The sequence below is a fragment of the Cyprinodon variegatus genome, unplaced genomic scaffold (assembly GCF_000732505.1).
Source record: "Cyprinodon variegatus isolate N-32 unplaced genomic scaffold, C_variegatus-1.0 Scaffold329, whole genome shotgun sequence".
Taxonomy (NCBI): Eukaryota; Metazoa; Chordata; class Actinopteri; order Cyprinodontiformes; family Cyprinodontidae; genus Cyprinodon; species Cyprinodon variegatus.
In genome coordinates, this window is record NW_015150782.1 from 218,978 (window position 1) to 230,648 (window position 11,671).

The following is an 11,671-nucleotide window of genomic DNA, read 5'->3' on the forward strand; positions in this document are numbered from 1 at the left end:
TAGAAACAGAGCTGTTGAACCTGCATGCTCTATGGGAACCAGGGTGGCTGCAAACGCCGCCCATCCGCAGTGCGCAGCGCTGTAGATCTGGGTGTTTTAGATCAAATGTGAGCTGGTATGCAGGCTGGTCGCCCCCTCCTGGACACGGCGAGCTTGAAGCAAAGCAACAGCCTCTATGAGATAAATGCTTTCTAAACTTTATTCCACTTGGTCATTTTATTTTTACTTCATTTCTAAGATCAGCAGCATGGAAGAGAAGAAGCAAAGTAGAAGATCTCCAGAGAGTCGCACCCAGAGATGCATCCTCTCTCTCCCGCATCATCCTGAAGAGAACATTCATTTGCATAAAATCCAGATTTCAGATTCTTCTTTTATCTGATTTGTTTGGTGAGTTTTGATCAAGAAGCTCCGCTCAGACCTGCAAGATGTTTGTGAAGCGGAACCAGCAGATGGGCCCAATTACTCCAACATCCACTAGATGGCAGACTTTCTCACTCTAAGCAGCTTTTTCTGCAGCATGTTTAGAAACGATCAATAGGAACATAGGAGGGAGTTCTAGGTGATAAAAGTCTAAATCTAAAACTATTTATATGTCATTCCATCATTTTTAGTTTGAAAATGTAGATAATGTTAAACGAGGGTCAACTTCTAACAATTAATCCACAATTTAGCACAAAAGCAAAAAAAAAAAAAAAAAACCTTTTTGGTGAATATAATGTTTAGCTTATCCTTATTATTAGTCAAAGTTTATTATCAAGCACAGAACCTAAAGCTGATTTTTATTAAATTTAAAGACAGTTATATGACTTCAGTTTGTTCCAGTTTTAACTCTGTGATGCTAAAGTGAAGCTTGATAATAAACTGATCTTCTGCTTTGATGAGGATTTGCTGAACTAAACCATTTTAGTTTATTTTCAGCTCCTTTAGGGTTGAGTGGATGAGTCAAATCCAGCCAGTTCACAACATAATGACTTTATTTTAAATCCAACCAGACAGAAAGATTCACGCCTTAAAACTGATCCTAGTTCTCATCTTATTTTAACTAATTCAACAAAAATCGAAGGAAAGTCAGCAGACTGTACGGCTGCAACCTTCACTCCTCCAGGATCAGAGGCAGTGTTTGCATGTAGGTTTCTATTTAAACAATTTAAATACATTCATAATCAACTTCTTATTATTCATCACATTATTCTTCACATGGATATTAGTAAAAGAAGCTAAATGATTAATTAGAACCTAATATATTCAGGTGAGAAATAACATTTAGATTTTCTAAGGTAGAACGACTAGAAGAACGTCTTTAGCACCAGATGTCAGTTTAAAGCTGTTATTTCATGAGACCAAACCAACAGAAATGTTCAGGTAAATGTTTGGTAGTCAACAGATCATATTTTCTGCAAAGAGTGAAAAATAAATAGCAAATATTTGAATGTGTTATCATTATAAATGAGTTGGGCATCACTTGCATAAAGTGATCCCAAATTTCTACAATAATACCTTAAAACAGGAGTTCTGACTATCAACACTTTAATGCTGTGTGCTGAAGAATTCTGACTGGGTTCAATAAAATCCCCCAATGAAACTTTACACCTTCAAAAGCATAAAAAACAACTTTATGCATTGAAAATGCAGCAACCTCCTCATATTTTACTGCAACAGGCTGTGCATCAAAACTGCAGACAAACATGTTCTGTAAACATTCAGGTTTGCTGCATTTCTTCTTCATTTTTACACCCAAACTCAGCAGTTCAGGCAGGAGAAAGTGGCATCTCTCATTGTCTGTCAGAAGTGATGCATTCTACCGTAGAGCTGTTAGGTAAATATACATGTGACTGAACTACATCTCTATCAGCACCAAATATTTGAGGTGGTTTTGCTCCATATCAAACGCTACAACACAACCGATGAAAGAAACATGATGAAAAAACCAAGTAAACATGTTCAGACGATGGTTCATCCTCTTATGAGCTGTTACGCCCAAGACGAATTATAAACTGGGAGATGTTGAAGGGAAAAGCAGTAAATCATAGCCAAACCAAACACTGGGAGTCGACTAATGAAGTGGCTGCAGAGGCCCAGACTGGGCAGCCTCCATTCTGACACTCATTACTGCAAAAGGAAACAGTGGAGCGGCCGCCTTTCCCTGCCTTCGATAAAACACCAGCAGGAGCCGGTTGGACATGCAGGCGGTGAGGTTGGTTCATGGAGGCGTTCGCCACTCTGCGGTGCCACTGTGACCCCGGGCCCCCCGCGCACAGGCCTGACGCTGAGTGAGCAGAAGGGTTAGGACTAACACTGTCTGTGATGATAAATGTGGGCCGAGTCAAGAAGCTGACACCCAACCAAACCCCCCCCCCCAGAAGTTTGCCTGATCAGCTTCTTCTTTTAAAACAAACAGAGAAATTGGTGCAAAGCCGTCCAACACCAGTCAGGAAGATATTTATTGTTCAGGTCACAACAGTTCAGTGGAGCCAGTTAGAGCTTCAAACCAGTATAACTGGTGCTTCCTCTGCTGGTCTCTGGTAAAATGGCCGTTGGTGAGAGGAAAATGTGTTTACATAGGTGGCATAGAAAGTACCATGTGTTTGAGAGCGCCCTCTGTTAAAAAGTACAAAGAAAAGGATAAAGATCACAAACTATTTGTTTAAGGCTTTGAGCAGGATAATCAGAGCTAAGCACTCAAAAACTACCAGTAAAAAACAAACAAAAGAAAACAGCCTGATTCCAGAGTCAGATGAATGAGGGTCCAGCCAGGATTGGTGTAACACATCAGGTTGGTGGAGTTATGGCTTTGTTCCAGAGCTAGCTTAGCTTCTCATTGAAGCCACGCCTCTATACTGTCTTTACTGTAAAATCTATACTGAGCTGAGCTAATGACCAGGTAGAGGTTGATGCTTTCTTCAGTCAGAGCTCTGATTCTGGAGCATCAGGTGTTTCCTTCAGGTGGATTCCAGTGGCTTTGGCCCAGAAGGTAACTGTGCTGATTGATGGTTTTCATCTATTACTGTCTATCATATCAGTTAGAGAATCTAAGTAAGGACTCAGAGAACACATTTTCACACTGAACCAAGAATAACATCCAAACTCTTGAAGCTTTATTGTTCCTCATATTCTAAACAGAACATTTTGCTCCCAGATTGCAGGTTAACTAAACTTCAGCTATCAGGCTTTTCTCCTGTAGAACCCACTGGAGTTAACCCTAACCTGACCCAGGAGGCAAACACCTCATCTGCTTTTAGGACATTTTCAATTAAGCTTTTATTGCTGGAATTAATGGTCCAATTTTTTATTGACCAATTGATAAATTGACAGCAATTGTACTATACTAATCACTCTTTATAGGGAAGAGTAATTACTAATTAAGCTGTTGATTAATTAAAAAATCCAAAAAATAAGTTTAGCCCCAAATATTATAGTTAGAGTGGCTCAGGTTATCCTGATCTATCTCTATAGTTCTGCTGCTATAGGCTTAGACTGCTGGAGGACATAGGGACCCCTTTCTTTGCTAAACATGTATTTATAATTTTTGCCTTTTGTTACTATTTCAGCTTTAAACCCTATGTTCCATCTGTCCTTTTATGGATGCTGCACCTGGCCTAGCTTTACTCACAACATCTTCTGAGACACTAGTACCAAAACAATTTCCTCCTTCTATAGATGCTGCACTTGAACCCGGTATTTCCATGGTTAACTCCATATTGGTTGAGCTGTTGTTGTGACTCTCGCTGACCAGTTGGGAGCTCAGCTGTTCAGCTGAGTTTTGCTCCTCGATGGAGCCACTGAGGGAACTTCTACTCCCGTTTTCTTTTACTTTTCTTCAGTAAAATTCCAGGATCTGTGCCGCTGTGTCCATCGCGTGTCTCTGCTCTGCTTTTTAAAAACCTCCAGCTGGTGGTGGCAGATCTCACTGAGCCTGGTTCTGATTAACGGGTAGTTTTCCTCTCCACTGCCAGTAGAGGCACACTTAGCATGGGGGATTGCTGCAAAGTTAACAGCAAAATGCAAACAGTTGATCATTGTTAATAGTGGATGCTGCGATTTAATGCTCAGCTGTGTTTCCTTAGACACAAAACATTTTATAATAATCGAATAATAAACTTGACTAAATAGTTTGAAAACAAGGAAGTAATTTTCCGTCCAATGCAGTTCAGTTTATTAAGTACTGAAATCTTTGCTCCTGATTTAAAACTCGTCTGTAAGATTTGACAAAAACTTAAGACAACATGTGATATAAACTTGATATAACACCGTGGGATTTAATGTAGCTGTTAAAGTGTGTCAGTAGGAAAAAAAATGTAATATCATCAAAAAAGGTCAATTGAGTTTTTCTGTCCTTGAATATAAGGAGTAAAATGTGGAATTTTCTTTTCATTTCTCAAACTTTCATATTAATTAATGTGACGGTTGATCTTGTGAACTCCTGGGTGGTTTCTGCTGTTCTGTTTATTCGGCACATTTGATGAAACGTCTAGTTGCCGTCTTCCCATTTCTTCATCCCTTCTGTGGAGCTGCTTTGGAAAGTCTGATCATCCTGTTGTTTAGTTTGGAATAACTTTGACTGACTGCTTTAATTGTTTCTGCCAACAGGATCCTGCACAACTTCACGAAACCCAGCAGCATCACAACGTGCTTTCCTAAACATCCAAATGAGTTTGATGAACCAGGAGCCTCCATGCTCACCACGTCTCCAGCTAACTGGGATTTTTCAGTGACAGAAATAATAATCCTCCTGCCATAGAGCTAGTATGTCTAGAACAGCAGCATAGAGCATGAGTGGTGACATCACAAGTGTAGCAAAATGTCATGAGGCAGAGGAGAGCCAATCAAAGCATTAAATCTCCTCTTAATCCAATCAATAATTTTCCATTTCTCTGAGCAACTTGTTTGAAATTAACTTCTAGTTCAGAGTTTTTATCTACATAAAAATAAAGATCTTTACTCCCGGATACAACTTCTGTGAAAAAAAGACTGAATATGACTGAACATGCTCCACCGAACACCCCTGAAACATTGAAAATCTACTTTAGAAGTCAATAACAATCGCTTGAATAAACTCAGTTTGTTAATTGATGGAGCAACTGGAAGAGGATTAGTGCTACTGGAGAAAAACAGTTACGATTTTATTATTTTATTTGAGTTTTATAAAGGAATAAAGTCAGAATTCTGACTTTTTTCTTTTTTTAGGAATAGGGCCACTGGATTTTTTTTTTTTTAAATTAGCAGATTTTTTCCTCTAGTTTAATATAAGCAAAAATTCAGAAATCTGAGATTAAAGTGAAAATTCTGAGATTAAAGTTAAAATTCTGAGATTAAAGTAAAAATACTGACTTTTTTCCCATATTAAACTCAAATGAAATTAAAACTTAGTTAATTTTTTTTTTTTCCCCAGTGGCCCTAATCCTCCTCCGTAGAAAGATTTTGAGTGAAGCATTAAAGCGGATGGTAGTTGCAGAAAGCAGATGCCCTCAGAGAGGCTGCCCTGAATGGCTGCTAACAGGTGGTTCAGTCCAACATGATGGTCAGTGTTTAACGGAGCAAAGCTGACAGGATCCCAGTGAGATGATGGGAAAATCCCACAGTCCCTTTGAACTTTAATCACCCCTCAAGCAAACAACAAAGATTTCAGAGCAGCCTGTCTTTGTCACAAACAGCCTAATATATGCTGCTGCTTTTCATTTGGCTGCATCAGTGACAAAAGCCCGACTACAGGGAGAGTTTCAGCTTCAGCTGAGAAGTTGAAGTTCAGAAGGAAAACAGAAAAAGCATAAAGTGGCCCCCAGATGTGTGGATTAGAGGTTATTGAGAGCTGAGCCATTAATGGCACGGCCCCTGAAAGCTTGATGCATAATCAAACCCAACTTCCATCCTGTCTCAAATAAAAGTTTCTCATTTAGGAGCCATTCCTCAACGGTTACACCTCCAGAACTTCCAGAGACATTCCTGCAGTGAGCCGTGACGCGCCTCGCTCAGGGATCCCACCATTCTAAGAAGAAGGGAAAAGGTGAGGAGATCCTTCCTGGGAGGTCTGAGAAACAGCGTCCCTGTGCCGGGCGGCTGGATAACCAGGTCCCATGTCTGCCTGGTCACATGTTCAGGGGTCAGAGGGAGCTAAAAGCTGCAGTGTAACCAAGACTATTGGTCTGACCAGATCTTGAACCGGGCGGCACATGATGCCTACATACCGCCAGCCGAGCAGCCTCTCTAAAGTTCAGCTGAAATCAGCAATTAACCCTGACACTAATATCATCAAGCTGCGCCTCGAATTAAACGGTCACAGTGCAAACATGGCGCCCACTTCAAAGAGCGCAGGGGCTTAGGTCTGAAAAACAAAGACCATGGCACTGTTTAAAAACCTGCGAGACGCCAGAGCTTACGAGGTGGAGCAGAAAGGGACAGGCCAGATAAACAGGAGCCGTTTTATAGAAGCTGTAATCCTTCGCTTTTAGGCTGCGTTCACTGCAGGCCTGCTTCAGCATGAGGCATTTTACTGCACCGTAACCAAACTCACAAATTATTACAATAAGATATCTGAAAGGAGACAGACGCAGTGTTTCCTCCATTGCTTAATTATCAGCGGCGGTGTGGACCAAAGGACGGAAACGTCCCATCGCTAGAATATGGACAGCATTTCCAGTTCCTCCTTCAGGAATCAGAGAGGAAGAGTTTATGATGATATAGCATTCATTTTCTAATAAATCCGCCATCCTGATAATCCTGTTAATCCTGTAAATATGGAAAAATATCAAGCAGATGTTGTTCCTCAAGTCATAACTTAATGTGCATCCATGTTTTCTATAGATTATCAGTTGGATTTTTTACTGCTATAAATGAAATTCTGATTAAGAGATGAAAATATGTTTCTGGATGTTGAACACAGAGTTTCCTTTGGTCCTGCTAATGTGCACTGCAAAAAAAGAGAAATCTAAACAAATCATTTTTTCTTAAATTAAGTACTTTTTTTTATTTAATTGAGGAGGAAATTGAGACGCTTTACGAATGGAAAAAGAACATTTACATTTAAAATAATAAAAAATAAATTCAAATGCATGTTATCTAATTCTCTTATTTTAAGAGTAAAAAACTCATATTTCCCTGCTTAAATTAAGTGTAAATACACTTAATTTCAGAAATTTTGACTTATTTCTAGATCCTTTTTTCAGTGTAACATGCTTTAGTATCCAACTTAACATGAACCAGCACACTGCAAAAAATCAAAATCTTGATAAGTCATTTTTTCTTAAAATAAGTGCATTTGTTCTTGAATTGAGGAGACAAAGGATACATCTTGCCAATGGAACAAGACAATTTAGATTTAAAATAAGAAAACAAATGCACAAACAAATGTCTTATTTCAAGTAAATATTATCTAATTATCTTATTTTAAGAGTAAAAATACTGATTCCATTGGCAAACTATCTCATTTTTCTACTCAAATCAAGGGTAAACATACTTAATGTAAGAAATTTTTACTTATTTTTAGATTGTTTTTCCAGTGCATGCAGGGGAGGCTGTGAAGCTTTTTAACATTTTTAAAACTCTGCTAAATTTGGTGTAGAAAATGCCTGATGATGTAATCTGCATCATGCAACCTTGTGGTCTGCAGATGGTCAGTCTGCTGGCTGCTGCAGGAGGAAGGTTGTTTCACGGCTTGATCCGAGCTGGAGGTGCAGACTGACACTCAGAGCTGCTCTCTGAGGCTAAAGAAGCTATGAGCTAATGCTGCTTCACTTCATTTACAGGCCTAATGAACTGTAACCTTTTAGGCCCCTAAAGTTAAAATAAATGTCAGTTATGATGATATATGAAAGGTTTCATCTTATAGGACTGAAGTGATATTCACAACTTTGGCCACTTGAGGCCAAGATGTTTACGTTGAGGAAAATCCCCACGGAGCGCAGAGAAACAGGCAGCCAGTTTCCCAGCCTGTCAGCGCTCTGTTTGTTTCTTTATTTAATGCCTTAGAGGAAACCCAAACCACCACTCCTCCATTAATTGACCACAGTGGATTTAGAGCTTGATCTAATGTAACCGCATGGCTTAATCCCTGCGTTTAATGAAGACGTATTCTGTGACTGTGAAACAGGCCGACACATTGAGTTTCTACGCCTGCAAAGACAGACAGCAGCTCTTTATTATCTCAGCGCCAGAACCGAAGCGTCTCAACTTAAACCTGTTCTGTGATTCAGAACAATTTTACTGAAGTGTTCATGAAAAGGAAGCCTTTAAAGGGGACATTTAAGCCAAAAGAGCAAAACTATTTTCTAAGAAGATTCTGCACATGAGGTCAGAGCAGAACAGTTATAATAGAAGAAAAATAGATTTTTTTTTAGGCACTAATGGCCTTTATTTTTCTAATTTCTGACAGTATTCAGACAGGAAAAGGGATTAGAAGAGAGCTGGAATTCAGCAAAGGCCTGCAGGGCAGGGACTCAAACCTGCGACAGCTGGCTTATGGGTCAAGCTCTCTGCTGCTACACCACAGCAGCACCCTGCAAAATAGACTTTATTGATCCTGAAGAAAGATCATTTTGCTACAAGCAGCTTAATGTATGATTATGAAAATGTCAAACTCATCTGCTATCAATGGAAAACATTTATAATTATTATTATTAAAGGTGGAAGGATTATTAGTTCTGCAGAATCCTGAGACAACCAGCCTCATCTGATGCCCTGAGCTTTAGAAACCGTTTGGTTCAGCAGGAAGTCAGTCAGTTCAAACCTTCCTGTCACCAAACATCCCAGTTATTAACGCCAACTGGTTAGAGGGAAGTTTGAAGCATGAAGTCATTAATCTGCTGGTCTGCTTCTGTAACTCAGATTATTATTATTATATTAAAACATTAAGCAGAGGATCAGAGAACTACTGATTAAAGTATTTCTATTTTTAAATAACCTGGAGAATTTGGAAAATAGAGTTAAAATAAAGTTTTGTTTTAAAGAATATTTTATTTAACCTGGAAAAATATGAAAAAAAATCCTATAATTAATTATAACTTTAAAGTGCAGCTGCAGATATTTACAGCAAAAGTTGCGTAAAGTAAGAGAAACCTTCCCTGTGAGGCACATCCGCTTCCTAAGCTGCCTTGTATTGGTCAGGAGGAGGACGCCGAGCGGCCAATCAATGAGCAGAAGCTGAGCGCTGGTGGAGGGCGGGGGAGGACTGCATGAGATCACCGCTTAATAGACTACAAAATCTGATCTAACCGCCATTTTGACTGCACTAGAATCCCAGAGCACCACTGCAGATTACAAGCAACTGTAGAATGGGGTGCCCCCCCCACCCCCCACCCCTGCGAGTTTCAGAGAAAAAAGGACAGACCTCCAGCAATCCAACATCCTTCATCCAGCAAAGGCCAAAAAACACACAGCAGTTCTTAGACCTGAACTTTCTTCTAGAAGAAAGAAGATTCAGTTTCTGTTGAAGTTAGGCTGGAAAAAAAATTCATTTCCAAAACTGAAATGATTGAAACTAATCAGCAGAGATTTTAAAAACAGGACATTTAAAAGAGACGAAATGACCAACATTCAGCAAAACTCCATCTCAATAGAAAACCAAAGACACTCTGCTGCTCTGGAAAAAATCAAAATCTAGATCAGTCATTATTTTCTTCCAATAACTGCATTTGTTCTTGGATTGAGAAGGAAAAAGAGACATTTTGCCAATGAAGCAAGACAATTTACATTTAAAATAAGAAAACACAATTGCATTTTCTTACTTGAAGTGCATGTTATCAAATGATCTCATTTACCTACTCACATTAAGGTAAACACTTAACATTACAAAGAAATAACACAGACATTTTTACTTATTTCTAGATCGTTTTCCCAGCGTAGGTAGGAAGAACCTGACCGAAATGATCCGATTCATGGACACTGAGTTGTCAACACGATGCAGCTGATGCTCTGGATGCTCCACTTCCTGCCATGGAGCCTGCTGGCTTCTTAGTGCTTCCAGAATCAGGTCAGGCACTATTAGGACAACATGTTTTCATGGATAAATAAATGCAATGATTAACACGCCTCCTTAGTGAGCTCTACTGAGGAGGTCAGAGTGAAAGCAGGAGGAGAAAAGAGCCTTTCAAGGTGAACTTGTTTCTGACGCAGACTTAAAGTAGGATGGATCTACCTGACAGCATCTAGATCCATCCCAGGAATTCACAGACGTTGGTTTGTCTGTGACTGAAGTCGGATCAGATCGGTTCTCCCGCTGCAGACCAGTGCACTGAAAAAAAAATCAAGAAATAAGTAAAAACTACTTAAATTAAGTGTATTTACCCTTAATTTGAGTAGGTAAATGAGATAGTTTGCAGTATTTTTACTTTTAAAATAAGATAATTAGATAATATGCACTTGAAATAAGACAATGCAATTGTGTTTTCTTATTTTAAGTGTAAATTGTCTTGTTTCATTGGCAAAGTGCATCTTTTACCTCCTCAATTCAAGAAAAAATGCACTTATTTTAAGAAAAAATTACTTATCGACATTTGGATTTTTTCCAGTGTGCAGACCTTCCCTCACACTGCAAAAAGTTTAAATCTAAATAAGTCCTTTTTTTATTTTAAAATAAGTGCACATTTTTTAATTAGGGGGGTAAGTGAGATACTTTGCAAATGAAACAAGACAGTTTAGATTTAAAATAAGAAAATTGCATTGTTTTATTTCAAGTGCATCATATCTAAGACTAAACATACTATTTCAATTGGCAGATCATCTTATTTACCTACTCAATTTAAGGGGAAATAGACTTATTTTAAGACATTTTGGTTATTTCTAGATTGTTTTTGCAGTGCAATCCATCTGGTTCATCCATCTATTTCCTGACAGGCTTTAATCCCTGCTGGGGTGGCGAGGGGTGCTGGTGCCTATCAGGGTCCACCCTGGACTGGTCTCCAGTCCATCGCAGGGAAAGATCGCAGAATCAAACCCAGAACCTTCTTGCTGCAAGACAGCAGTGTTACCCACTGATCAACTGAACAGTCCCAAAAGCTGTCTGGTGTTTCAGTTTTATTCAACTCAGCTTAGTGCAACTTCAATTTTAACTTGCACATAAAATTTAAGTGCAACTAACCCCATCGAAAGGATAATGTAAAATACTTGAAGTTTATCCTGCAAATTCTGAATGAATCTCATTGCTTTAAATGTGCTTAATGCTGGTGAAGATTCTCAGTCATCTAGATCAGTCATTCCAACAAAGTTAAAAAATAATCTACTGGACTTTGTTTGCAAGTTTGAAGACGTTTCTCTTCCATCCAGGGAGCTTTTTCAATTCCAAATGTCGGGAATAGCGTTGAGTTCCAGGTTTTATTAAAGCGTTTTTCATGTTCCCTGCAGATCTTTGCTCAACTCTTCTGCTATAAAGACAAATGTAACTGTTCTGGTTGCAGCACATGTTCTGAGAGGGAACTGCATGAGTTTAGGGATCGTCCCCAGAGGAGGATGAGGGAGCCCAGCAGGAGGCCCAGCAGGAGGTCAGAGCGAGTGGCAATGATCACAGGTGGGTAGTAACTAGTTACATTTCTTTAAATAACTTTTGTTATGAGTAATGAGTAGTTTTACTGCACTGTATCTTTATTTGTAATTCATTAATGAAGAACTGCTTCCTGATTAATTATTGATCATCCTGATCTATCTCTATAGTTCTGCTGCTATAGGCTTAGACTGCTGGAGGACA